We start from the raw sequence: 6099 nt of genomic DNA, 5'->3' as shown, positions 1-6099 counted from the left end.
GGTATGTTTCCCCCATTCGAATCAATATCTGCTTGATTTAAAAGCAGAGAAAGAGATTCAGACAAACAATGGTTGTGATACTACACGATCTATAATATGATCAGAAAAAGGTGTTTCGGGAAGAGAGAAGGGAGTGGAAGGGTTAGAGGCCCGTTTCTCTTGAGAAGATCATTAACACTGTTATAATCACATATGACTCATTGACATGTTTCGTAAGTCCTAAGATATCAAAATATTCAATGTTTAAGCCTATACAGTGGACTCCAGTTAAAACGTAGTCCTATATTCGTTCTACCCGTTCTACCTCATTTTACCCGGAATTTCGTTATAACCGTGTTCGTTATAACGCGAGTGCACTCCCTATACCGGTATACGCTCTCTCTCTCTCTCTCTCTCTCTGTCCTTTATCTACCACTTATCTATCTATTTATCCAAGGCCCCCCTCCCCCCTCTCTGTCCACAGACAGACAGACAGAGACACACACATGCACACGCACGCACACACACAACACATATAAATATACATATATTATATACATATCTATATCTCTCTCTATATATCTATATATATATATATATATTATGTATATATATATATATATATATATATTAAAGAGAGAGAGAAAGTGTGTGTGTGTGTGTGTGTGTGTGTGTGTGTGTGTGAAAGGTGTGTTTTCAGTTGTTAGATTGTGAGGATTCAAGCTACGTCTATCGTCTCATCCTTTCTCTCACCTATATATATATACTACTCAAAAAAAGTTAAGGACCACTTTTTAAAACGTACACATTTGTACACATTTGTACCACTTCACAATGGGCCCACTTTTCAGGATATGCAATAATGCGAGAGACATCATGCAACAACTGAAACCACCCATGTGTGAAATTGTTACAGGGTGTTTGAGGAGATTCAAGACAGCCATATTCGGGTATTTCTAGAAATACAACACCCGGTTTGAAAATTGTATACACACATTAAAAAGTGGTCCTTAACTTTTTTTGAGTAGTGTATATACATATACTGAAAGAAATTGGACTGAGGCTGACGTTGCTCTCGATCTTGAGTCTCCCTTTTAATCAGTCGAGCTTTCGGCCTATCATCAGGCCTTCCTCAGGATCTACCAACAGAATAGTTATTATCTAAGTAATCTGATGTGTCATAATATAATGCAATGACATAATGCCAATCTTCTGAAATATTACCTTTACATACACAAATCAATCATTCAATTCTATACAAAAATCCAATCTAACATCATCTCATCGACAAAAATACACCATTAATTAAAAAAAACATATATAAATTTATGTATCAAACTGTATTTTTGTCGATGAGATGTTAGATTGGGTTTTTGTATTGAATTGAATGATTGATTTGTGTATATAAAGGTAATATTTCAGAAGATTGGCATTATAATTATGTCATTGCATTATATTATGACACATCAGATTACTTAGATAATAAATATTCTGTTGGTAGATCCTGATGAAGGCCTGATGATAGGCCAAAAGCTCGACTGATTAAAAGGGAGACTCAAGATCGAGAGCAACGTCAGCCTCAGTCCAATTTCTTTCAGTATATGCTACCCACAATGAGGCACCACGTACGTTTAGGAAGGGAATTATCTCTCGCACACATATATTATATATATATATATATATATATATATATATATATATATATATATATATATATATATATATATATCATGCTCAAAATACCGATTCTTGCGTCGAATTAGTTCTACGTTATGTAGGCCTAACTGATCGACCATTTACCCTTCACTGATATACATAAACATCTATTATTCAGTGTTTGAGCAGTAGCCATGATTAAAATAGATAGATAGATAGATAGATAGATAGATAGATAGATTTATGGGCACGCATGAGAAAAAGAAATATCACTAGCATTTTGATGCGGAAGGAAATGAAAAAAAAAAAAAAAAAAAACGCGAGATCTTTTAATTTCTCAACATCTAATCGGGTGTGAATTTCCGTCGTGCACTGGATGATCGAGTTTATGCGTTGACTGTAGTCAATAGAGGGAGACATTGACAGTCCCGCACCTTGTGCTCAAGTGAAACTCCTCTCCGTGTTCCAAGTTGACTTACAGAAACTCCAGTACAATGTAATACAAAGCAAACAGCACAATGAACGTTTAGAACAACAATAAGCAGGCGTGAATGAGAGAGCAGTAGGATTTCTACTGTTTGCAGAAAAAAGTGATACATCTGAAATGCCTGATATACTAATCATAAGGGGTAATTAGATAATGTTAAAGTCTCGTGCACTGACAAATCATTATTTGAAGTTATTCAGCTAGGAATAAAATTACATTTCACTTATATTGGAGAAAAATAGAATTTTTATCAGTTTTTTGTACACTGGTGGTGAAACTAGTTACATCTACATTATATACTTTATCCAATAAGCATATATGACTGTGACCACCATCTCTGTTAAAAGAATGCTAAAATGTGATTCCATCAGTTTCCAGTACATATACATATTTTTGACCAATAATAATTAAATTTTCCACCATTTCATTATTGTTATGATTTCATGCTTTTGAGGATATTAAACTTACATATTGATTGGAATTGTGCATGAAATACACATAGCGTGTGCATGAATACAGGGCAGGTCTGTCTCAAACTGGTGAAAAAAAGAAAAGAAACAACAGTGTGTAAGCCTACAAGGGGCTGTTGTGGTTCAGTGGACAGGACCACATACTTTAAGTCTTGAGGTCCTCAGTTCATATCTATAGGCATTAGCATTGGTGCCATTGGGTCTGATACTTTTTCTTTTTGGCAAGTCCATAAGAGTGGACTTAAGCTGTGTTTACAACCAAATCCGCCACAGGTCACAAAACAGGGTATTTGCTATGGTGCGCCAAAAGGAACCATGTCTGCTTCTGTTACAATATCACTTCCCTGCTAATAATTTTGTTACAAAAATTAATCTTCTTACTGTTGATTTTGTTGCTCTCGATTTTGACATAAGAATAACATTTAGGGTGATTTTGTACAAAATTACAGATTCTTTTTTAACAGAACCAGATATGGTTCCTTTTGGTGAACCATAGCAAAAACCCGGCCCGTTGCCCGTGCCGTGCTCGGTGTAAACGCACTATTATAGTTAACAGTCCTATAGCTGTTTGTTAGTAAGTACTGCAGTTCCAACAAGTAAATCCAAACTCAAACTCATACTCAAACTTCAATTCAGAGTGGCTTTAATATCCATATTTTTAAGTACTCTCATCACTTGAGTGAAATATCCACACAATCAAATATAATTTTTGTTCACACATTGGAATCATGATGACAAAGTAATCAAGAAAATATACATTTGTGCCAAAAAGTACTTACACATGATGCCAAAACTGGTACCCCACACACATAGCAACCTGAATGGCAGTCTAACTATTGCATTATACAAAACATCTTAATAGATATGTGACTTGCTAATCTTCATCTTGGAGAAAATGATTTGTGGTTCAGTGATTGTCATACTACATGAAATCTAGAGTCAAAAGGGGCCTAAGCTTCTCAGGCCCATTTTGACTCCATTGGCTCACCACTGTTGGATAAGCAGTTTGCAGCAGCTTTTTTTTTGCTACATGAAATCTTCTCACAATAAATTGTTTTAACCCTTCACTGCATTTGCTTAGTGATCGGCATGCACACCGGAGTACTTTCTTCACCAATTGGGAGAGATGTCTGGAAATTGATTGTTGATTAATAGAGATTACCTAATCAACTTAATCTATATTGCATCTCAGTGGCCTTCCTGTTGGATCACGGCACAATAATATTGCTACATATAACATTTTTGAGTGGGATTGCTAATGTACAACTAGGTCAAGATTGGATGGATGACAGAAATCAAAACAAACTCTTGAAAAGAAAAAGAAAAAGAAATGCTTTCACATCCTAAATTGCATACGACTTGACTTAATCATGGCGATGATGGGGGGCAACATTGATAAGTGCATGATATGCAGTATCAGTACATCAACCTGTAACATGGAGATGAAGTATATCAAAATCAGTCTAACACTGCACCATGCATAGAACTGTCAGAGGTACACAATTATATGCACACGGAACACACGCAACCCACTTTGCACTGAAATTACAGTTTCAGTGTGTATTCCCGAAGAATGCTATTGCCGCAAATATTTTGTGCTTTATACAAAAATATGTTGGTGAATAAGACCAAAACAACAGACAATAACCAAGAAAGCACACAGTTGACAGTTTTGCAAAAACTTCAGTTTTGAAATGAGGTTACAGTGTCTCAAAATATCTGTAATGACTGTAACTGACCATATGATTTATTGATAGTACACGAGTGACTCATTCTTGACTATCTCAAGTTAGTACGCTTTTATCGAATGTCATCTCACCACAAAACTTTTTAAAACTACTTTACACACAATAGAACTCCATGAACAAAGCATGCAGAAGTTGAGATTTAATCACTGTCTGGATTTAATGTCCACAGGACTTAACTTGCAAAATTCTTTCTGCCCTATTTTGTCTTACCAATTGGAAGATTTGAGGGGGAGGGGGGCACCAGAAGACCAAGTACTGTAAAACAAGGAATGTTCACGTGCATTTTAATTTCACAAATTTCGCGAGCGCCAACATTCGTGAAATTAAATTGCACGCGAAAGTTCTTGCCTACACAATATGCATTGGATGCCAGTGGCAATTTGCGAAAATTTCATGCCGCGAGAAAGGCCGTCGACTCCAATTCGTGAAATGTTCATGCCATGAATATATCGTGTTTTACAGTAAGCTCCTCATAGACCAGAAATGTATTAGTAGCCTTGCAGGGCTGCAAATCAGGGATGTTCTAGAGAATATTCAGGGAGATACAACACTTGCATTTCACATGGGCAGGGATAATTTTTTTAATCCTCTTGTCAAGACAGGAAAAAATATCTAACTTGTCAGGGAGGCTCTTGAAGAATTATAGAGGCATGACTACCACGTCAACAAGTCACAATCAAGCACAAGCTATGAAAGATCCTGTGAAGATATCAAGTACATGTACACTGTAATTGACCCGGGATAGTAGATATTGCAAGTTACATCAAGACAACAAGATGGCTGCCTTGAAAAAAACAAAAACATATGTTTAGGCTTAAACCAATGAAAGGCAGAAAGTTTCTCGTATTTCATGATTGAATGGCTTTTCAAAGATACTCATTCTCTCCACCTTGATAAGATACATGGCACAAAAATAAACACAAAGAGGTATTTAGCATGGGTAACTGATCTGAAAATAGTATGGAATTGGACTCCCCCAATGTATACTTAGCATGAAGAAGCTGCACACTCATTATACACAATCAAGAATATAAAAAAAAATCTAAACATGAGTGTCATACATTACAATTAAGAGGGGTCTCTTACCCTAAGTTTGATCATGCATTCCTCACATATAAGAGTGTATATTTTTGAAAGACTTAACCAGTCATTACTTGAAAACAAAAACAAATTTTTTTCAAACTTAAATGGCCATAACACATCGTTATCCTGTGTTCAGCTCAAATCTAAATTCTCTCATTGGATTTCTCCACTTTTTCTGATCATAAACATTCATGTTACATCCAACTAAAAGATATAAAGCTTTTCAAAGGGTATGAACTGCAAGAAAGAACTAGGAAATCCACTTCCATATAACAAATCTCTGACCACTGGATGGATAATTGCTGGAAAAGAGAAAAATCTGGCCACCACCATCACTTCACGCACACACACACACACACACACACACACACACACACACACAAAGTAATAAAACATAATGTACTCTGCATAAGTGACTGGAACATGCCACAGCATGTGGAAGACAATTGCTACCTGTTCAATTGGGCCGAATGCATAAAACAAGCAATTGCTTGTAAGCAATTGCTTCAAGTAAAAGCACAAGCTCGTCTAGCAAAAGGTCTAGCTCAAGCAAATGCTTAAATCCATATGCATAACCATTTCCTGACATAGCAATAGAGCTATGAAATGGCACTCATAAATGCACACACAGACGCACACACAGATCTATACACACACACACACACACATACTGAAT

The sequence above is a fragment of the Diadema antillarum genome, unplaced genomic scaffold, assembly GCF_040938485.1.
Source record: "Diadema antillarum isolate AM-2024a unplaced genomic scaffold, OU_Dant_1.0 scf00000210, whole genome shotgun sequence".
In the NCBI taxonomy this organism is placed as follows: Eukaryota; Metazoa; Echinodermata; class Echinoidea; order Diadematoida; family Diadematidae; genus Diadema; species Diadema antillarum.
This window is presented reverse-complemented; position numbering follows the sequence as displayed.